Below are 10,972 nucleotides of genomic sequence, written 5' to 3' on the forward strand. Positions count from 1 at the left end.
ATTGTCCCCAAGTCAGAGGGTGGTTGAGGGTTAAGTTAATGAACATTCGTCATATGCTCAGAACAGCACTGGGGTTTGTAAGCCTCACCTTGAGGATGGTGACGGGGGAATGGGAGAGGGGAGGAGGGCCGAGCACCTAGGGGCATCTGCAGTGGCCCTGGATGAGGGGAAGCCACCAGAGCCCAGGAGTGCAGCAGAGAGGCCAAGTGTGAGGCTTTCGATAACGCAGGCTGGGAATGGAGCTCCAGAGCTGCAGGGGCAGGAAAAGCAGGCTGGCCTGGAGCAGGCTGCATGCGGTACAAGAGGGTGAGGGTGACAGGGGCAGGAGGCAGGAGGGCAGGAGAGCAGAGTGGGGCAGAGGACAGGATCCTGGGGACACGGTACTGTGTGTCAAGCTGAGGTGGGTGGCCAGCGGTAGAGGAAGGTTTGTGCAAAACAGACGGAGAGATGCTCACGTCCAAGAAAGCCAGGGCACGGCACCCGGGGGATCTGGGTGCCCACAGCCTGGAGCCAGTGCAGGGGTTGGGCCTGCAAGGAGACTGCTGGAATGGCAACCCCAGGCTACCACTGCCCTTGCTGAGGGGCCTCCAAGTGGAGAGGAGCCAACAGCGGGAGGAGGGCGGGGCTGAGCTGCCCTGCCTTCCTGGTTCCCAGTTCTCTTAGCTGCGTGCAGTGACCTGGCGGCTCTGTCTCCCACCCGGGCTGAGGCTGCCATTCGAGAGAGGGGAGGGCAGCAAGTGTGGCCTGCGGTGCAACCCTGCCTCTGTGAAAGGACACCTGGGGGCTGTGGCAGGGCCAAGGCGTGAGCCCCAAGCTGGGCTGCTGGCTGGGTCCCCACAGGAGGGTGGGCCGGGGGGGAGCTGGGGGCGCCAGCTTTCTCCTGATGCATCACGGGTAGTGCTGTTTATTGTACTGAGCAGTATTTCTGTTCTAAAGTAAACACTCAGATTTTTAAAAAACCATGGCTAGCATCTGAGCCTGGAGCCCAGATGTTTTCTCTGGGAAGAGGAGCAAATGTTATTGGCTGCAAGGCTCAAGAAGATTTCTGGAAACTTGGCATTACATAGATATTTTAAATTGCCACGCTAGACAGGAAAGCGAGGTAGGGGGACAGAAAGAGTGTCTGGGAGGACGCAGGGCTCCATGGGGGACAGAAGCCATCACCCCGTGAGAGCAAAGCCCACTCTGCTGTGAGCACTTTCCTTGTGGGGAGGCGTGGAGAAGGAGGCCTCTGGTGGAAACTGAGTTTGGGTTTTCCTAGTAGGCGCCATGGGAGGCCAGGAGGCAGGGAGGCAATGACCAAGGTCAGGTTATAGGGGAGAGTGTGGTCCACCACAGGCAGGGAAAGCAAACCCAGAGGCTGCTGGACCTGGAGGCAGTGGGAGGCCAAGACCTGGTGCCTTGGGAGGGGCAGAGCCTGTGGGCTGGAAGGGCAGGAGGACAGGCAGAGGGCAACGTTCTGCCTTGTGAGGTTTCAGAGCTGGTGAGGGCGACTGGAATTGCAGAGGCGGGGAGCAAAGACCATCCTGGTTAAACACTGCAGTTACACCGGATGACCGCTGGTGGGGGCAGTGTGGGAGGGGCAGACTGAGGACAAGAGGTGGGGGTTTGAAGATCCCACCGATTTCTTTACCCTGGGGAGTTGCAGGGGTAGCAGGGGAAAGTTTGGGGAACAGGCGCAGTGGAGAGGGAGACAGAGCACAGCGTGACAATGAGGGCCCTGGGGAGAAAGGGGCTGGGCTCTCAGGGCTCCTGCATGGGACAGTGATGGGAGGCTTGCAGCTCTGGGGCTGAGAGCTTCTGTGTGGGCCTGGCCTTTGGCCCCAGAGACATCAAGGATGAGGATTTTCACAGGCAAGCCACTGGTCTTGCAGGGGACCTGGGTCATGCTGACAGAAATCCCGGGCTTGAGATGTCACCCCCAGGAGCAAGGGCAAGAAAAACTGAAGATGCTTTATAGGAGGGTGATGCTAGCAGCCTCCTGTTAAAGGAAGATTGCTGGATGATGGGTGAGAAGATGGGCCAGCATAGTGAGAATGGCATTGTGATGGGGGTAGGGGCTGCCAAGGGCTGTGATCAGAAGGACAGGCAGGATTGGCTCCAAGGGGTGAGCCCCTGGCTGACAGGTTGACTGCAAACCCTAAGGGGCCATGTGGAGGAGTTCAGGAGAGGATAAATCCATGAAGGAGGCAAATTTGCTTAATGATAGGTACAGACGATATTTAACGGCAAACGAGACAATAAAACATGTAATTAGCAGGTGTACAGCACTGGCTGCTGGGGATTCCAATGAAAGGCACTAAAACACCACCAAGATTACGAGTCAGCTTGCAAGGGAGCTAGTTCGAGGACTGACAGCATTCTGCAAGTGGGAAGCCCAGGCTATGGAGTTAGACAGAAGGGTATGAATCTTGGCTCCAGCCTGTATCCTTGGCCATGCAACTCAGTGGGTTTGCTTTCTTTATCTATAAAATGACTATATTAGTGGTGCCTGCCTCAAAGTGTAGTTGTGAGGATTAAATGAGTTGGACAATAGTAAGCATCCAGCACACCACTTAACCCAGTGCTCAGTCAGTGCTGTTGTCAGTATTAGCACCACCATCGTCATCCCCATCCTTGTCATCATCACCAGTACTATCATCATCATCATCGTCGTCATCATAGCTATTACCATCAACATCAATGCCGTTACTGTCATCATCATTGTTACCATCACCATCATCACCATTCCCGTCATCATCATCACCATCACTGTCACCATGAACACCATTACTATCATCATCATCATCAACCTCATCACCAACACCATCATCACCATTACATTATAATCATCACCATCATTATGAATGCCATTACTATCATCATCATTTCCATTACCATCACCATCAAAACCATTTCTATCATCATCATTATCACTGTCACCACAAATGCTGTTACTATAATCATCATTACCATTACCATCATCAGCATTACCATTAATTACTATGATCATCACTCTTATCATCATCACCATCACCACCAAGACCATTACTATCATCGTCATCATTATCATAACTATCATGATCACCATTACTATCATCATTATTCTTGCTTGTCATTATCACCATCATCACTACCATCAACATTACTACTGTCATACTCATCATCAGCATCACTGTCATCATGAACACTGTTACTGTCATTATCATCATCAGCACTATCACCATCTCTAATACCATTACTGTCATAATTATCATCACCATCACCATGAACACAATTACCACCATCATGATCACCATTACCATCAACACCATTACTATCATCATCAACAACACTATTATTATCATCATCATCCTTGTCATTGTTGCTATTACTATTGTCATCATCATCCCCATCACTATCACTGTCAATAGCATTGCTATCATCATCCTCACTATCACCATCAACACTACCATCATCATTATCACCATTGATACAACTTCTAGATCATCATAACCATCATGATTACCACCATCATCATCACTACATCTTACTATTATTGTTGCTGTTGTTTTTTTTTAAGACTGGGAGTTAGAAGATCCTTAGGTAGGTGCTCTACAATGAACTGCACACAGGGACAAGTTGCATTTTAGACCACTCTATGATGAGGAAAAAGACAACTAGAGGAGCTACATGACTTGTTCAGGGTGATGGAGCTTTAGTGTGGCATTAGTTGTGAAAGTCAAAGGTGGCTCACCATGCCACACCCCACCTATTGTGTGAACTCTCTTATTTGTAGCTCTATATCCCCATAAGTAAAATCAGGAGATAAGCAGACAAGCCTCCAAAGTCATTTATTCATTCACTCCTTACACACATTTGTGTACTTACTGCACGAAGTCTTTGTGTCCCATGCTGGGGATATGTTGCGGGGATCTCACACTTTCAGTGCTCACAGTGAAGCGAGAAAGACAGTCATCAGCACCAGGCATTCCCACCCTGTGTGAGGACACACATGGAGAGGGAGGTGTGATGTGGTGAGAGGAGGCAGAGGGGCAGTGACCCTCATCCTGAGGGCAGCGCATCATGAGGGCTGTGTGGGGAGAGGTCCTGAGTTGTGACACCCCAGGATTCTGGGTAAGATGGAGGGCAGAATGGGGAGCCCCGTGGGGATGCCCTGGGGGAGGTGGTCCTTGAGTTGGGTGGAAGGATGCTGGAGAGGTTTGGAAAAGGCAGGGCCATTCATGGAGTCTAGGTCAGACCAAGACGTTGGCTGGAGGTGGGAAAGCTCCCAGCTTGTGCCTCGGACAATGGGGAAAGTGGGCTCAAGGAAGTGGGAAGCTGGCCTAAAAAATTTGGAAGATAAACTCGGTCACATCAGGGTCAGATCACCCCCTCCTGGAGGTGACCTTTCTGCCACCTACACATCTTGGGGGTGCAGAGAAGATGTGGACCACCTGAAAGCAAGCTGCTCCTTCCTGTCAGCCTCCGTTCCACCTGCTGGCCGGGTCCCACCCCTCAACCACAACCACCTGGTCATCACTGAAGTCAGCTCTGAAGCTCTGCTGGATGTCTGGGTTTCAGGGATGCATCAACTGTTTCCTCTGCAAATCTTGCCATGATCACCACTGCCTGAGCCTAGCTCTCCCTTTGCCCTCCATCCGGGGCATCCCAGCCACCTTTCCTCTCCCCTGCACCAAGCAAGAATCACTTATCTGTGGGCTTCCTTTGAGAGAAGCCCCACCTGGTAACATTTGCCATCTCTAGGTCCCTGTCTTGCAGTTTGAACAAGCATTTATTGAGCACATACTCTGCCAGGGACCTTTCAAGAGATTGATTCATTTATTCTTGAAACAGCCCACCTGGAGGTAGCATCGTCCTACCATTGAGGGAATTCAGACTTGGAAAGGGGAGGTAGCTCACTCAGAGTCATGCGACACTGTAATGCGGAGATGGAGAGAGGTGGGGGCCAGTGGGAGGCCGCCCTGCTAGCTCAGGTGGAAGGGGCACAATGATACAAGGAGCAGTGTCGTACCAAAGAAAGCCTAGGACGTAGGTTTTGTTGCCTAGAACTCTTTCAGTAAACAGCCTGTGCACCATGTCCATCAAGACCATCCAGTGCTCAGCATGAGCATCCCTGGAGTTGCTGAGAGGTGTGGAGGTGGGGGCTGCAGGAGGCCTGGGAGCCTCGTCCCCCTCTGCCATTTGCTGGCTGTGTGACCTTGGGCAGGCTCTCAACCTCTCTCATTTCGCGTCTGGGCGTTGCACACAACCAGCATGGAGTTGGTGCCCAGCACGTCCACCGGCCATCCCTCCTGCCTCAGGATGCCCTCTCTGTGCAGGCTCTGCCTGTCTTCTTGACAAAGCAGTGAGGGCCGGAAGTCCATGACTTCAGGCCCCCGATGACCCTGAGAGGAGTGCCAGCCCTGACTCTCTGCCTGGCCCAGGGGGCTGACCTCTGTGGACCCTCCCACCCTGAGCAGGGCTGCAGGGGCAGGAGATAGAGCCCCGTGGCAGGGCCACTGTACGCTCCCTGTCCCCTCCTAACACCTGTGCCTTGGGGCGACCCTGCCGCTGTCTGCCTCCTCCCCCTGCACCCCCATTAGTCAGTGATTAGATATACATCTTTGCTTCCTATCAAGAAGCTCCTGAATTGGGCCATTATGCTGAGAAAAAAGTGTTTTTCAATGATCACCGGGGAGAGGAGACGCCGCCAGCACTGAGTGGAGAATCAATTTGAGCCTGGGAAGGCCCGGCCATCCATCTCCCTTTGCTGGGTAATTTAGGCCTCAGAGCCGACAGAGCAGATAGCAGTGCTGCAGCCACACAGAGGCCCTGGCCAGGGCTGAAGAATGTGGCCGCTCTGTGGTCATTATCTCAGGGAGGCTGCCGCCAGCGGGAGTGGCAGGAAGAAAAATTGGGCCCACCGGGGAAGCGCGATCTTTCTACTCAGATGCTCTTAGAGGAGGCAGCAGGTTATCCGTCCCCCTGGTGACCTCCATGCTGCCCGCGGTTTATGGGTTTGGTTTTGTGTGGCAGCCACAGGCGCAGGTGGGGTGGCCCTGGGGAGTGGACACTGCCCATGGGGTGCTGGGCAGGCTGGCTGCTACCATCCCTGCCCTTCCTAACTGCTGGCTGTCACCCAGTCTGCCCCTCTATCAGGAATGACCCTTTCCCTGAGCAATTCAGTCCCCAGACAGGACCCACCGTGGGAGCCCAGCTCCAGCACGGAGGAATGAGGGCAGGGAGTGAGCGTGGCGCCTGTGGAGTACAGCCCCTGTGGGGCCCTCGCCTTGGCTGGTGTTAGCTCACAGCCCCTGGTGCAGCCTGGCATAGCGAGGGTGTTTGTGCTCGGCTAGGGCATGAGGACCCCGAGGGTCAGAGTGGTTCAGTGACTCAAAAGGGCGGCTCGGGGCTGGAGGTGGAGTCAGGTCAGCCCCCGGAGAGTCTGTCCCTCCTTGAATGCCAGCTCCTCATGGCCTCCGAAGCCCCCTTGAGGGATGGCACTGCTCAGGGTGCCAGGCAAGCTGCTGCCTGCAGGGGAGGGGCGGGGTTAGGGGCCTTACTTCGCAGACATGGACACTGAGGCTTGGTGGGGCTGAGTCATTACCCAAGGTCTCCGACCTCACCAGGGAGGCCTGGGGCTGCCTGGGTCCAGAACCTCTGTTTTCAGGCTGTGTCCTTGGGGAAAGAAAGTCCTCGGGGCCCATCGGTGGATCCAGCACATTCTCAAAGCTGTGTGCTGAGCGAAGCCAGGGAGGTTTTGCCCTGGAGGCTACAGGTTTCCCAGCCCCATACGAGGCGGGTGAGGGGCTTGCCGGGGGCCTGATGAACACATCTCCCTGGCTGGGTATCTTCCTTCCCCGGGGTGCCCTGGCACGGGCAGCCTCCTAGTAACCTGCCCAGGATTTGGCCCTGGCCCCCTTAGTTCCCACTGAGTGACCAGGACAGGCCCCTGCCCCTCTGTAGTCCTGGCTTCCTGTTCATGGAGGGTGCTGGGCTGTCTGTTTTGATGCAGCAGCCTCAGGCTGTGTGTGTGGAGCTTGGAGGATGGTGGGACCCATGGGGTGGCACGAAGGTGGCCCTACTTCACCTCCGACCCCTTGCTCTGTGTGTCCTGTGGGATTTCCCTGGCTGCCTTCCGCAGGGGCCCTCCCAGCCGTCGGCTGCTCTGTGTGCCCTGTGCTGGGGCACAGAGGACGCACGGGCTGCTGCAGGCTAGTCTCCTGCACCCAGCTGAGGGCACCGCTTCCCCTCCCCAAACAGAGTGGTTCCAGGAGCAACATGCACTTCTCTGCCAGGGACAGGGTAGAAGCACCCCATCCCTCCCCATCAGGGCTGGCCTCCTGTCTGGCCTTTGCCTCCTGCCTGGCTCCCCTGCCTAGAGAGCCTGCTCCTGTCCTTCAGCCTGGCTTGAGTCCAATGTGACCCCTTCCAGATACTTCTTAGAACACTGGCTGTGCCTCTCTGCATGAGAACAGGTCCTGAAAGAGGGGATGTTTCATCCGGGGACTGTCACGCAGTAGGCACTCAGCTGCTTTTTGCTGAGCTGTGAGTAGACGGTGTCAGGCTGGGGGGCCCAGGCTCTGTGTGGGTGCAGCGAAGCAGGGCTGTGGGGCAGGGCTGGGGCCCTGAACCCATCGGGGAGAGGGGGAGTTTGACCAGCGGGAAAATGAGCTAAAATTTCTCCTCTAGAGGACTGACGTTGATCACGTTCCTGTGCTTCGCCCGCACCAGATCTCGGCCCTCTCTGCCGTCGGGAGCAACCCTGCCCTTGACGGGTGAGCCAGCTGAGGCCCAGTTGGGCTGATCTCCCCCCGGAACCCTGGAGCCCACTGGAGCAGCCAGGACTCCACCAGGGCCTTTCACTCCACGTAGGGCAGCAGGGCCCGAAGTCACAGCTGCTGGCTTTCCGTCTGGCAGGATGCTGGGTGGACACCGAGGAGACACCTGGGTGGACAGGTGTGGACACAGCCACCATAAGGAGAGAGCAGCCGCCGGGGGCTGCCACCGCCCCCACAACACAGGGCCCAGATTGCCTGCTTCCTCTCCCTAAGTGCCTTGTTAATGACTGCACGGGCCATTATTTGCCACGGAGCCGCAGTAATTGGAGAACTAACCTCTCAGCAGCAGGTTGGCTGCCCTCACCACTGCTGGAAGCACCTGGGATATTCTGGACACTGGGCTGGACGTGGAGGACGACAATAGGTGGTTGCCCAGAAGGCCCAGTGGGCAGGATCTTCTCTTCCTGAGAGCAGCAGCAGCTGGGCGACGGGCTCAGGACTCCCCCCCAGACTCCAGGGGGCATCCACCTGAAGCTTCTCACAGACTGGCAGGAGCATGACTCCAAACAAGGCTAAAGCTCCTACATCCTCAGCCCCCCCTTTCTCTCTGGGACTGCAGGATGGTGCCACATCCTGAGAGGGGAGGAAAGGCTCTGGGCCGGGTCTGAGAGACTTCAGCTCCAGTCCAAGTCCAAGTCCAGACCAGTCCACTTGGTGATATGCATGCAGCCTCCTCCAGGAAGGCAGCCGCAATTGGCTGCTCACTGCAAAGTGGGCCTACAGCTCCTCCTTGGAATGCCCCTGCTCCCATGCCCAGCCCTGTCCCCTGGTCCCGCAGGCTGGCCCCTCAGCGTCATGAGCTCTCTGCACTGTTCTGAATGCACACAGTAACTGCTCACAGGGGGAGTGGACATGAACACAGACAGAGAGAAAGCAGACTCCAAATGTCAGGATTCACAGTCAGGGGGCCGGAGGAGGGAGAGAGCTCTTTGCTGTGGGGTGGTCCAGGAAGACCTCTGGAGGGGAGTTGGGCCCCACAAGTGGCAGAGGACTTGGGAATTAGTCAGGGAAGGGCACTCCTTCCCAGGCTGGCAGATGGTGAGAAGGGACCAGCACTGACAGGGGAGTGTCCTGCACTCACTCAGGGCTCTGTGTTCACACTTCTGCTTACTTACATAGTGTGTGACCCCCACATACCTGCAGGTAACAGAAGAATCAAGAGACGGGGTAACAACGTCCCAGAGCATCCTACGGAAGAGGTCGGCTCACGCTGCAGCAGCAGACAGCCCCCGTGTCTCAGTGACTGACACAGCAGAGGCGCCTCCCGCTCACCTGACCATGCCCTCCCCAGCTCAGCAGGTGCCCTGCCCACGGCTGTCACTCAGGAACCCAGGCTGATGACACATCTCCCATCTTGAATGTTGCTGGTCACCACGTGAGAGGGAAAAGACAGGGTGGCAAACAAACCCTGGCTGGTGAAGGTCCCTCCAGGAAGTGACAGGTCACCTTGGCACACAGCTCACGGGCTGTGCCCGTGTTCAACAGCGTGGGGTGTGTGGTCTCAGGGTCCCTGGAGGGACAGAGCCACGTGAGCAGCTCTAATGACCACCAAACAGTGAAGGGGAGAGGGCACGAATCAAGTCGAAGCACACTGAAAACATTCCCACACGAAGGCATGTGAGTTCGGTTTCTCGGGAGCTACAGCTTCCAGGCTCCCGGACTCTCAGCAGTCAGAGGAAGGGGTGACGCAGGAGGAGTGAGGACCCTGACATTCACAGGTGCTGGCCACTCGGGGGTAAATGGCATTTTTCAGCTGAATGGGGCCGCAAAGCAAAAGCACCGGGGTCCTGAAGATGCCACCATGTTGTGTAGCCCGGGGGCACCTGGACAGACCTCTGCATAAGCACAGGGTGAGGCTCTGTTGCAGATTCTTCAGGTTTCTCCATGGCAAACAAGGGTCACAGTGCCAAACGGAGGTCACAGCGTCAAAGATGAGTCCAGAAGATGCGATTCAAGGGGAAGCCAGTGTTCTCTAAAATTGCTTCAGAGGAAAGAAATAAAGGAAAGGAAACATGGATGGTATTTAGGTGAATACGTCCACTGAGGCTGTGTAAAGAGCCATGGAAAACCCGGGCGGGTGGATTAGCCTGAGCTCTCCAGAAAAACAGAATAGACAGACAGACAGACAGACAGACAGACAGAGATTTCCTGAAAGGAACTGGCTCTTACATTAAAGAGGCTGGGAAGTCCAAGATCTGCAGTTGGTGAATTGGAGAACTGGGAGAGCCGATGGCAGCTGGAGCCCGAGTCCGAGCCTGAGACTGGAGGAGACCAGCGTCCCAGCTTGGAGGCAGCCAGGAAGGGAGGGAGAGTTCTTTTCCACCCCGGCTTTTATTCACTCAGGCCTTCACCGCACATGGGAGAGGGTGGTCTGTTTACTCAGTCCCCCAAATTCCATGGCAGTCTCAGGTGGAAGCACTTACATGCACAGAATGATGTTCAACCAAATACCAGGGCACCCCGTGGCCCAGTCCAGTTGACACTATGAAATCAGCCATCACATGAGGGCTTAAGCCACAATCATTTGCATTAAGCCTCACAAGCCTTGACAACAGTGGCTGATCTCGGCTGATCTCAGCTGGGGGCCGAGGGCAAGGGGCCAAGCAGAGGCAGGCAAAGCCCCCCAGGCCGTGGTGTGCACGGGTGCACTTCACAAGGCCTTATTCCATTTCAGTGAGTCACATGACCAAGGCTGAGTCGGAATGTATTTCCCACCCCCACAGGCACACATGCACAGTGGAGGACACACAAAACTTCACTACGAAGGGCGTGGACACAGGCAAGGGTGAAAAACTGGGCCAGGGATGCAACTCTACCCGGACGGCCTGTTCTCCATGAATATGTCCTCTAGACCTGAATTAACGGCAGAGCCACAGGCAGCAACAATCCTGCAAGCAGGTGCCTGCACACGTGTGTGTATGTCTGTGTGTGCATGTGTGCATGTACGTGTGTGCATGCCTACATATGTGGGGAGGGGGATGTGGGGGGCAGACAGGGCATTGGTGGGCTCTGGTGAGAAGGGGGACATATTTGAGACCTGTACCCAGGGCTGCAGTGAGTCCTGGGAGCTGGCCCCATTGTGGGGTGGGGCACACAACAGTAAGCCCTGTTCTCAGGTGCCTTTCCTGGTGGCCAAGTTCCTTCACATCCACCGGCTCCCTGGAACCCCC

This window comes from Gorilla gorilla, chromosome 7 (genome assembly GCF_029281585.2).
Source record: "Gorilla gorilla gorilla isolate KB3781 chromosome 7, NHGRI_mGorGor1-v2.1_pri, whole genome shotgun sequence".
In the NCBI taxonomy this organism is placed as follows: domain Eukaryota; kingdom Metazoa; phylum Chordata; class Mammalia; order Primates; family Hominidae; genus Gorilla; species Gorilla gorilla.